Source organism: Hypanus sabinus, chromosome 9 (genome assembly GCF_030144855.1).
Source record: "Hypanus sabinus isolate sHypSab1 chromosome 9, sHypSab1.hap1, whole genome shotgun sequence".
NCBI classification, from domain to species: Eukaryota; Metazoa; Chordata; class Chondrichthyes; order Myliobatiformes; family Dasyatidae; genus Hypanus; species Hypanus sabinus.
This window is the reverse complement of record NC_082714.1, coordinates 17,272,547-17,285,062: the sequence shown is the minus strand read 5'-3', so window position 1 is coordinate 17,285,062 and position 12,516 is coordinate 17,272,547. Positions and strand designations below refer to the sequence as shown.

Genomic DNA, 12,516 nt, shown 5'->3' with positions numbered 1-12,516 from the left:
GATTCACTCTGATCTTTGTTTTAAAGGGATATCTTTGTATTCAGAGGTTGTGTCCCCATTCCCATTGGAAACATTCTCTCCACTTCCACTCTCTCTAGTCCTTTCAGTATTTGATAGGTTTCATTGAGATTTTGCCTCACTCTTCTAAACTCTAACAAGTACAGGCCCAGAGCCATCAAACACTCCTCACGTGGTAACCCTTTCTTTCCCAGGATCATTTTCATGAATCTCCTCCAGATCCACTCCAATACCAGCACATTTTTGCATCGTAGAACAACATGTTTTGGAATTTAATAGAAGCATAGAAACATAGAAAACCTACAGCAAAATACGGGCCCTTCAGGCCAACAAAGCTGTGCTGAATATATCCCTACCTTAGAACTACCTAGGCTTACCCATAGCCCTCTTTTCTAAGCTCCATGTACCTATCCAGGAGACTCTTAAAAGACCCTGTTGTTTCCGCCTCCACCACTGCTGCCGGCAGCCCATTCCACGCTCTCACCACTCTCTGCGTAAAAAAAACTTACCCCTGACATCTCCTCTGTACCTACTTCCAAGCACCTTAAAACTAGGCCCTCTCATGCTAGCCATTTCAGCCTTGGGGGAAAAAGCCTCTGACTATCCACATGATCATTGCCTCTCATTATCTTGAACACCTCTATCAGGTCACCTCTCATCCTCCGTCGCTGCAAGGAGAAAAGGCCAAGTTCACTCAACCTATTCTTGTAAGGCATGCTCCCCAATCCAGGCAACATCCTTGTAAATCTCCTCTGCATCCTTTTTATGGTTTCCACATCCTTCCTGTAGTGAGGCGACCAGAATTGAGCACAGTACTCCAAGTGGGGTCTGACCAGGGTCCTATATAGCTGCAACATTACCTCTCGGCTCTTAAACTCAGTCCCACAATTGATGAAGGCCAATACACCGTATGGCTTCTTAACAACAGAGTCAACCTGCGCAGCAGCTTTGAGTGTCCTGTGGAGTCGGACCCCAAGATCCCTCTGATCTTCCACACTGCCAAGAGTCTTACCATTAATGCTAAATTCTGCCATCATATTTGACCTACCAAAATGAACCATCTCACACTTATCTGGGTTGAACTCCATCTGCCACTTCTCAGCCCAGTTTTGCATCCTATCAATTTCCTGCTGTAACCTCTGACAGCCCTCCACACTATCCACAACACCCCCATCCTTTGTGTCATCAGCAAACTTACTAACCAGTCCCTCCACTTCCTTATCCAGGTCATTTATAAAAATCACAAAGAATAGGGGTCCCAGAACAGATTCCTGAGGCACTCCACTGGTCACCGACCTTCATGCAGAATATGATCCGTCTACAACTATTCTTTGCCTTCTGTGGTCAAGCCAATTCTGAATCCACAAAGCAAGGATCCCATACCTCCTTACTTTCTCAATAAGCCTTGCATAGGGTACCTTATCAAATGTCTTGCTAAATCCTTATATGCTACATCTACGACTCTACCCTCATTAATGTGTTTAATCACATCCTCAGAAAACTTAATCAGTCTCATAAGGCACGACTTGCCTTTCACAAAGCCGTGCTGACTACTCCTAATCATATTATGCCTCTCCAAATGTTCATAAATCTTGTCTCTCAGGAACTCTCCATCGACTTACCAACCACTGAATTTAGATTAGGGAAAACATATATCTTTCAAGGACTTCTTTTCATTTCATGTTCTCAGTATTTTTTTTTTGCAGTTAATCTTCTTTTGCACACAGGTTGATTGTCAGTAACTCAGCCATGGACAGTCCAAAGTCCAGCTGCGCAAGGAGGAGGGTTAGTCATGGGGCTAGTAACCCCATCCTGTTAAAAACTCAGAGCTACAGAAACACCAACAGAAGATGGGTATATGTCTATACCATAATACCCATATACCTCAATCAAGTCTCCCCTCATTCTTCTACGCTCCAGGGAATAAAGTCCTAACCTATTCAACCTTTCTCTATAACTCAGTTTCTTAAGTTCCGGCAACATCCTTGTAAACCTTCTCTGCACTCTTTCAACCTTATTAATACCCTTCCTGTAATTCGGTGACCAAAACTGCACATAATGTACTGGAAATGTTGGTCTGGGAGAGGACACATACTGGTTTCCTTGTCCTTCCAGTGAATTTAGGGAATCTTCTGTAGGTTATCATGTTGGTCTTCCTCTAGTTACTCCAGGTCTTAGAATAAAGAAAGCCATGGATCACTACAGGCCGACAGGAGAGCCTGGCCTGAGATCTTGACCTTCAGATATCCTTCATCTCAATTGAACTAAGTCTGTTTTGAAAGAGGTGGCTCATTGACTGAAATTTTACTTGAACTTCTCCTGTATGAATGTAGCGATCCAATATCTGCTTCTTATTTGATTTCGAGCACCTGCAGATTTCCTCTTGTTTGTCAATGAACGATCAACCAGGGTACAGAAGAAAAGAAACCGTGTACTTGCAAATATAAATAAATGGCAGTAAATAATGAGATGAGATAAAGAGTCCTTAAAGTGAGATCTTTGGTAGTAGGAACACTTCAAAGATGGAGATAGTGAGTGTAGTGATTCCCTTTTATTCAAGAGCCCGATGGTTGAGGGACAGTTACTGTTCTCGAACCTGGTGGGGTGAGTTCTGAGGCTCTTGTACCTTCAACCTGATGTCAGCAGCAAGAAAAGAGCATAGACTGGGTGGTGGGGATCTCTGATGATGGATGCTGCTTTCCTACGACAATGCTTCATGGTGATGTGCTCAGTGGTTGGGAAGGCTTTACCCATGATGTATTGGACTGAAATCACTGCCTTTTGTAGGATTTTCTGTTCAAAGTAATTGGTGTTTCCACACCAGGCCATGATGCAGTCAGTCAATATACTCTCCACATCTATAGAAGTAGAGATGCTGCAATGCTTTCTTCGCAATTGTGAAGAAACTTGAATCCATTGTTGTGGCCTGAAGGTCAGAACATGCCCTTTGTCTTGCAGATGTTGAGCATAAGGTCCATCATCTCTTTTAGCTCAGATTTCAGCTTGGATTTTATTCTCTGGGCATCAAGCTTAAGTATCTTCTGAGTACCATTGACTACTGCATTTGGGTATCCTTGGATCTGGAGTGACATTTTTGAATAGTTTCTTATTTGTTCTGAAGGAGGTCTGTTGGAGGTGAGAAGGAACATTGGAAAAACAGTTGGTGTACTGATGTATCATTGTTTGACAGCAGAGAATGGTTCTTCATCAGTGCCATCTCTGAGCCCAATATCCTTACCACTGAAGCCCTAGTTACACTCAGTCAATTCCATTGAGCAAGGCACACATTGTTTAAACATGAGAAAATCTGCAGATACTGGAAATCCAAAGCAACACAAAATGCTGAAGGAACTCAACAGGTCAAGAAGCATCTATGGAAAAGAGTAAACAGTTGATTTACTCTTCTGGCCAAGACCCTTCATCAGCACTAATCAATGCTGTTGGCCTGAAATATTGACTGTTTACTCTTTTCCATAGATGCTGCCTGACCTGCTGAATTCCTCCAGCAGTTTGTGTGTGTTGAACGTTATTCACTTGTCTCACACCAGATTTCTGAAATGTGCATTTTGTTCTGAGCTTTGTCATGGGAAGTTAATTATCTGGTAGACAAAGAAAGTATTCAAGGTGATACTCAACCCTACCTTGAAGAAATACAATATGCAAAGCGCTAATTCCTGGGAACCTATATCCATGACCACTCGAAGTGAAGCTGCAGTAGGCAAGCCTGTCCTAGTATTCAATATGGTCATGTCTGGTCCATGCTGGCCTCAATTCTTTCTCTGTGCCAGTTCTCCAAAACCCTTCCTCTATCAAATATTTATCCATTTATACATCCTGAATATATCTAATAATCTAGCCTCCACCATACCTGGGAGAGAAAAATCCAGAGATTCACTATGTTCTGAAAGAAGAAATTTCTTTGCTTCTAAGTTTTAAATGATTGGTAGCTATTACTCTTCTTCATAACTATCATACTGGTGCAAATATCACCATATCTATGTTGTCAAGCTAATGATCTTACATGCTTAAAGAAGGTCATCCCTCATTCTAAGCCTAAAGTAAGTTTATTACTAAAGTACATAAATGTCACCATATTCAAACTTGAGATTTGTTTTCTTGTGGGCATACACAGTAAATCCAAGAAACTCACTAGAATCATTGAAAGTCTGCATCCAACAGGATGGACAAACAACCCATAAGCAGAAGACAATAAACTGTGCAAATACAAATATAATAATAATAATGATAAACAAGAGCCTGATGGTTGAGGGTAATAGCTGTTCTTGAACCTGGTGGTGTGGGTTCTGAGGCTCCTGTACCTTCTTCCTGATGGCAGGAGTAAGAAAAGTGCATGACCTGGATGGTGGGGGTCTTTGATGAAGGATACTGCTTTCCTGTGATGGCACTGTGTGTAGATGTGCCCAATGGTGGGGATAGCTTTACCTGTGATCAAATGGGTCACAGTCACTATTTTTTGTAGGATTAGGGGCATTGTAGGATTATGTGTTGGTGCGTGGCCTAGTGGGCAAGGCATCAGACTAATAACCTGAAGGTCACTGGTTCGAGCCTCAGCTGAGGCAGCGTGTTTGTGTCCTTGAGTAAGGCACTTAACAACACATTGCTCTGTGACGTCACAGGTGCCAAGCTGCATGGGTCCTAGTGCCCTTCCCTTGGACAACATCAGTGGTGTGGAGAGGGGAAGGCCTGCAGCTTGGGCAACTGCCGGTCTCCCATACAACTCTGCCCAGGCCTGCGCCCTGGAAACTCCAGGCGTAGATCCATGGTCTCTCAAGACCGACAGATGCCACCACTAGGGGAATTGGTGTTTGCAAACCATGATTTGATGCAACCTGTCAAAATATTCTCCATCACGCATCTATAGAAGTTTTTGATGTAATGCCAAATCTTCACAAACTTATAAGGAAGTGGAGACACTGTTGTGCTTCCTTTATAGTGGCACTTACATGCTAGGCCAGGACAGGTGCTCGGAAACGATAACACTGAGAAATTTAAAGTAGCTGACCCTCTCCACCTCTGATCCCCTGATGACTACTGATGGACCTCCTGAAGTCAATAATCAGCTCCTTGGTCTATATTGTGGCCCTGCTCAGCCAGATTTTCCATCTCACTCCTTCATCCTGACTCTTCACCACCTTTGATTCAGCCAACAGCAGTGATGCTGTTTAATTCTTCTGAACTCAAAGGAATACAAGCCCAAGCTGTCCAGCCTCTCTTAATAGATGAACATATTCATCCTGGGAAGTAGTCAGGCCAATCTCCTTGCACTGCCTCCAATCCTCTTATACAGTAGGTAAGGGGAGGAAAGCTGTGCACAGTGTTTCAGGTGTGACCTCATCAACATCATGTACAACCTCCCTAACTCCTAAAGACCAAAATGGTGGTTGCCTCCTTAACCACCTGTTAGACCTACCTGATAACTTTTACGATTCATGCACTAGAATATCTAGATCACTCTAAACTTCACTTATTTGCATCTCCACTTAAACACTAAAATGCCTATTGATTCAAAGACAATATTGTAAAGTAAGTGCTGATTCCCAAGTATTATTTCTGAACAATCCATGAATACTACCTCGTTATTCCTTTTTATTTCCACTATGGTCCTGATGAAGGACCTGATCATTCCTCTCCATGGATGCTGCCTGACCTGCTGAGTTCCTCCAGCAGGTTGCAGCAGCAGCCTTGCACTCAATGCCTGCAAGACCAAAGAATCGATTGTGGAGTTCAGAAAGGGTAGGACGAGGGAACACACAGCAGTCCTCATAGTGGGATCAGGAGTGGAAAGAATGAGCAATTTCAAGTTCCTGGGTGCCATATTCTCTGAGGATCTATCGTGGGCACAACACATCTATGCGGCTACAAAGAAGGCATGACTGTGGTTATATTACTGATGCACCATCAATAACTCTCAAAGACGTGAGGTGAGATATCGGCTTTTATTGACTAGAAGAATGAACAAGCAGCAATTGACCACCATACTACATCCTGGAGACTGAGAGGCCGGGCTCAGGCCTCAATCGCCTTTATACCGGGGTCCGTGGGAGGAGCCACGGGAGCAGTCAGCCGGGGAGGGGGGGGGGGTGCGTGTCCAGACAGGTATATGTAGTTCACCACAATTACATTAGGAGTTGAGATTCGGTGTGTCACCAAAGAAACTCCCAGATTTCTACAGATGTTCAGTGGAGAGCATTCTGACTGGCTGCATCACCATCAGGTATGGGCCGGGGGGCGGGGGGGGGGGGGGGTCGCCACTGCACAGGATCGGAATAAGCTGCAGAAATTGTAAATTCAGTGAGCTCCATCATGAGCACCTGCATCCTGGCATCCAGGACATCTTTAAGGAGTGATGCCTCAAAAAGGCAGCATCCATCATTAAGGACCCCCATCACTGAGGGCATGTCCTTTTCTCATCAGGGAGGAGGTACAGAAGCCTGAAGGCGCACAGTCAACATTTCAGGAATATCTTCTTCCCTTCTGCCATCAGATTTCTGAAAGGACATTGAACCCACGAACGCTACCTCACTACTCCTTTTGCACAACCTATCTAACTTTTGAATACATATACTACTTTGTGTAATTCAGTTTTTATTATTATGTATTGCAATGTACTGCTGCCACATAACAACAAATTTCATGACATATGTCAGTGATGTTAAACCTGATCCTGATTCGAATTCTGTATATGTTGCTCTGGACTTCCTCTGGACATAAGAGATCTGCAGAGTCTCTTGTGTTTGTGATTTGCAATATTTATTTGTTTTTGCAATTTATAAATTTTTCTGTCCTTGCACTGTCATCGTGGCTATCCCTCGAGGTCGAGGATGATGGTCTTTGTTCTTTTTCCACAGAGCGAAGATGCCTGTGAGTGTATTTGTTGAACGTGTACTTGATGTTGCACTCCAAGAAGCACACGATACTTCACAAATCAACCAACTGATTCCAATGGCATGGAAGCCATGACGATTGCAGCTGATGGATTTGTTGCAGCCTTCTTCCGCCTTCACAGCCGTTGAGTTCGAAGTGACTCCGTTTGTCTGTTCCACCGTTGAGGTCTTGGTTGGATTGTTCTTTGTCAGGGACCTCACCCTCGACCTTACCGCTATGGGTGACCCTACCAGGAGCAAAGCTCCAGACGGCATCACTCTCAGGATCTCTGGACCACACAAGCTTCTCCACCACGACAAGCTGACAATCCACGGAGAAGACTGTACTGCCGCCGCAAAGCAACAAATTTCACATTATATGCCACTGATAATAAACCTTATTCTGATATTATCTGTTTTTTGAGAAACCCTCACACTTACCTCCACTATTTCTGAAAACACATACCTTAGAAATATTTTTTTAATTTCATGAATACACTAGTCAATTGAGAATTGGTGGGATCCTAACCACGTTGCCTTCAATTAAATGGAATCTATTCTGAGCATTGAAGAGTCTGTGTTTTGGCACCAACTGCCCATTAGATGGCAGTCTGCACCAAGTAACAGCAGCGACCGGGCCTTACCTTGCTTCCCGAGGAAACCTGACAGTGAGCAGGAATCAGCTGATGATTGCTTTCCACTGCTGTCCCCGAGCTTAATAAAAGTGACCCCGACGAGTCACTAAAAAGGGGTCCAGCTCGGACTCTTTCCAGCGCTGCACAGGAGTGCATGGCATCGCTGCAGTTCTGGTTTCGGTGCTGTGGTAATCCAGGAATTCTCAACAGTTTACAACTAACACTTGAAGGGGCAATGTACTTTGTTCTGGCAGTCTGTTAGAAACCTTAGTGTTCCTCAGAGTAAGCAGGTAAGCAATACATTCATTCACCTTATTCTATCTGTGGAAGATCCAGGGAGGCCAATCCACTGCCTGGCTCTTTCTGCATGTCCTTTCCCCACACTAACCTCTGGAAAGCTGGATGTTACTGGGCTCTGGGAAAGGTTCTGACATGAGCTTAATTAGAAAGCTTGCAGTCACCATGGTTCATCTGTTATGCTGCATATTTATACATCATAAACAGGAGCTGGGCTAGGCCGTATTTCTCTCTCAAGCCACCTTCACTGTGCAGAAAGATTGTGTCTGAACCTTTCTGCTTTCTTTGTCTACAGATCTCTAGAAGTCCTTAGCACCTAAAAGACTTTTGATCCCTGACATAAATCTACTCGTCATCTGAGCATTCACAGCTCTTTGAGTTGAGAGAACCTATTGAGAGAAAAGTTCCTCCTCATTTCAGCCCTAAAAGCCCCCTATTCCTGACATAATTCATAATTCTAGATTTTCCGTTTGGGAGAAGATGCCTCTCAATTTCTATCCCTTTGAATTAGCATCTTCCCATTCAGCCACGAAGTGCAACTCCTGCCCTCTGAACTACTTTATTCCTGCTCTGCACAGTCCCACTTTTTCCACATGAAGCAGAAATTTATTTCTACTTTCTTCCAGTCTACTGAACTGCATTCAGTACTCATGTTGTAGTCTCCTCTATGTGGCTCCTTCTTCAATGGCTTTTAAGAATCCAAACCTCGCTAAGAATGTTATATTTTTTAATTTAAGTTGTCTCTCATTTTTTAAAACTCTGGAGAATATAAGTGAATTCTTCTCCAACTCTCTCCCTCACACATCCTGGGAATTGTGTCTGCACAGTTTTTTAAGGCAAGTAAATCCTTATTTAAGTAATGAAACCTGCATTACAAGTTCTATTCTGTCAGGGTCTCACCAAGCCCACTTATAATTGTAGCAAGACATCTTTAGCCTTACCCAGCCAACCCCTCACAGTGATATGCTAGCTTATCAGTTACCTTCCTACCTGGTTTGCTGTACCAGGACACTGTAGCACAGCAGTGTAGTGGTTAGCATAACCCCGCTACAGTGCTGGCAATCAGCGAATGGGGTTCAATTCCTGGCGCCGTCTGCAAGGAGTGTGTATGTTCATCCATGAATGCGTGAGTTTCCTCTGGGTGTTCTACAGATTAGGTTTAGTAAGTTGTGGCCGTGCTGTGTTGGCATCGGAAGTGTGGTGATGATTGTAGGCTCCCCCCACCGCCCCCGGCACATGTTCCGTCTCTGTCAGTTGTGACGCAAATGATCCATTTCATTATGTGTTTCAATGCTTTGATGTACATGTGACAAATAAAGTTCATCTTTATCTAAGCAACACACACAAAATGCTGGAGGAACTCAGCAGGCCAGGCAGCTTCTATGGAAAGGAGTCCTGATGAAAGATCGTGGCTCGAAACATCGACTGTACTGTCTTCCATAGATGTTGCCTGGCCTGCTGAGTCCCTCCAGCAGTTTGTGTGTGTGGCTTCGATTTCCAGCATTGGCAGACTTCCTCTGAGCTCATCAATTTTCCTGTTGCAGGAATCCAGCAGGTCATGCAGTTTATGTGGAGGAAGCTGGACAGTCAATGTTTTGGGTTAAGCCTGTCTTAAATTAAAGATATTGCCAATAAATCCAATAGGAATTCAAGAGAATTCGAAGGGGAGTCAGAATAGGGAATTTATTACTTCAAGGGATAGGTGAATTAATAGCATACATGCATTTTAGTGTATCTACATTAGAATAAGGTGGGAAAAGGAGTGATATGATAATAGGAGTAGGAGGAAGTTCATGTGGAGGACAATGTTAACATAGACTGGTTGATATTTATTTTTCTCTTAATCCCTTGTGTCTCCACTGTCTTTCTGTGTTTAATGTCAATTGGCCCAAATCCGTCTAAATACTAATGTTGCAACACACACAAAATGCTGGAGGAACTCAGCAGGTCAGGCAGTATCAATGGAAAAGAGTAAACAGATGACGTTTTGGGTTGAGACCCTTCATCCGGTCAGGAGAGTCTCAGTCCGAAACGTTGACTGTACAGTTAGAATCCTCTCTGTTCTTTTGCTTTGGAGTTTTGAGCAGTCCAGGCCCAGGATGTCCAAAGACTGGATCCCATGCTGTTTGTGTATTTATCAGTTTCCCATTGAATCTACCTCCACCAGCCTTTCAGACAATACCTTTCAGATAATAATGTAGATATCTAGATTTTTTGCAAACTAATTTTTATCTTTTATTTATTAAAACCTTTGATATATTTGAGCAGCTCTACTAAATCTCCCCCTAGACAGATGAGAAGAAGCCTCTTTAGCCAGAGGGTGGTGAATCTGTGGAATTCATTACCACAGACAACCGCGGTGACCAAGTCATTAGGTATATTTAAAATGGAGATTAATATGTTCTTGGTTCAAGGTTATCAAGCTCCCACTACCTAAAAGTGCTCCTCACGGCGTGCGCCTCAAGTAGCCTCTGACAACCAAGTCCAATTCCTGGCCTTCTCATGAGGCTTAGCCTTTAAGCCCGGCAGAACTGTTTCTACTGACAGGAGAAGGGGCGAAGGCAGGTCCTGGTGCCTTAAAACTAGTGCTTCGGGCAGGAGGAGCTCATCAGCCTGGGAAGGCAGTCCACCTACGAGAGGGAAAATTCTGATTTCAAACCTCCGCTGCCTTGTGGCCATACCCACTCATGGGAAAGGCTTCGGGAGTAAACCCTGAGGACAAATCCGGAGCTGGAGTCCCTAAGGCAGTCTGACGTTGCCTTCAACCTCGTTCTGGCAACTCCTGCGACGTCACTGGTGCCAAGCTGTATCGGCCCTTGCCCTTTCCTTGGGCAACATTGGTGGTGTGGAGAGGGGAGACTTGCTGCATGGGTAACTGCCGGTCTTCTATACAACCTTGTCCAGGCCTGTGACCTGGAGATCCGGGCGCAGATCCATGGTCTCGTGAGACTAACGGACGCCACCAATGTAATATGTTCTTAATTAGTAAAGGTGTCAAAGGTTAGGGGGGAAGGTAGGAGAATAGGGTTGAGAGGGATAATAAATCAGTCATGGTTGAATAGGAGAAGACCCAATGGGCTGAATGGCCTAATTCTGCTCATATGTATTATAGTTTAAATAAACTGTGCTCTTTCTGAAACAATTCCTCACTGTTCCTTCTTTAAGTAGCAGAGAGGTTTTTGTTCTCTTTGATGTTAAGGTTTTGGGTAATGCTGCATTACTGAATCTTGATATTTATGAGAGAACCATCCTGGTGATGAGCCACAACCGTCTGCTTGTCCATGGATCCAACTGAACACTTGGCTTAATTCAGTGATGTCTTAATCATATCAGCACATTTATGACTAATGTCACACTGCAGAGATAGTCTGATGTTTGCCACATTGCTCTTTCGCGAGTTCATTCTGCTTAGACTGAGTATTGTATCCCTGTCATTACACTGGAGACAACAGACACTAAGTCCGTAAACTTCTATGTAAGCTCTAGAAAATGAGAAGTATTTGTTAGCTTTGTTTTGAAATACAGGAAGTCTCACGCTGGTGTCCATAAGGCCAGATAGCAATATAGCAAAACAGCGGCATTGATCAGTGATTGGGGTTCGATTCCCACTGCTGCCTGTAAGGAGTTTGCACGTTCTCGTGCAGGTTTCCTCCGACTGCCCCAGTTGTCTCTAACATTCCAAAGACATAGAGTTAGGGTTAGTGAGTTGTGGCCGTGCTATGTCAGCGCCAGTAGTGTGGTGACACTTACGGGCTGCCCAGCGTAATCTTCACTGATTTGATTTGACACAAATGACGCATTTCATTGTAAGCTTCACTGTACGTGTGAAAAATAAACCTCATCTTTAAGTTTGCAAAGAGAATATTAAATCATAGATGATTAATTCACATGCAAAGTGTTGTGGGTAATTGGGTCAACACAGAATATGTCCTTCTGGGTCTTTGAGCAATGTTGCCCATCAATCCTTTATGAAGCCAGCACACACAAAATGCTGGAGGAGCTCAGCAAGCCAGGCAGCATCTGTGGAAAAGAGTACAGTTGATATTTCAGGCTGAGACCCTTCAGTAGGACAGCAGCACCCCCAATTTAAACCTAGCCTATTCATGGGACAACTTACAATGACCAATAAACCTACCAACCAATACATCTTCGGAATGTGGGAGGAGACCGGAGTACTCGGATGAAACCCACATGGTCACGGGGGAATGTAGAAGCTCCTTCCATAACCATTTTACTTCTGGCCAATTTCCATTGAAATGAACTTGAGTTCCAGTTGGTGAAGACTAAATTTTCTCTGAGTGGTCACACTTTCATGCAATGATGGTGTATGGCATACTTGGAAGTGTCTTACCTGCCTAGGAACCTTTGGATTGCATGTCCATGCAAACACGCATACAATGCAACAAAACAAACCATCTCATCAAGAAGCTATCCTTCATAGTAGTTATATACTGAAGATAACTTTACTTAATTTAAAGCCATATACCAGGTGCTGATAGAGCAGTGCCAGAGACAGTGTTGTTGGGGGGGCGGGCATGACGTGGGTCTATACAAGTAGTGTGTGGCTGCTCGCTATGCAGAACCAATCATCTCCTTGGCATAACGGGGTCTGTAAAGAAAAGAACCACCAGGATCTGAGCGAGCCTCCAGATGGCTATGGGTTAAGAGGTGTGACCTGGGGA

The 12,516-nt window shown here is 43.9% G+C and overlaps 1 protein-coding gene across 2 annotated transcripts in view; it reads left to right on the top strand.

The window, feature by feature from the left end:
- Positions 1-7,442: 7,442 nt before the first annotated feature.
- The window catches only part of LOC132399123 (septin-9-like), a 434,472-nt gene continuing 429,398 nt past the window's right edge, over positions 7,443-12,516 (top strand). For both annotated transcript variants that reach the window (XM_059979124.1, XM_059979123.1), the window contains exon 1: positions 7,443-7,827. The gene's annotated coding sequence lies outside the window, so the exon portion shown is untranslated. The remainder of the gene's footprint in view (positions 7,828-12,516) is intronic.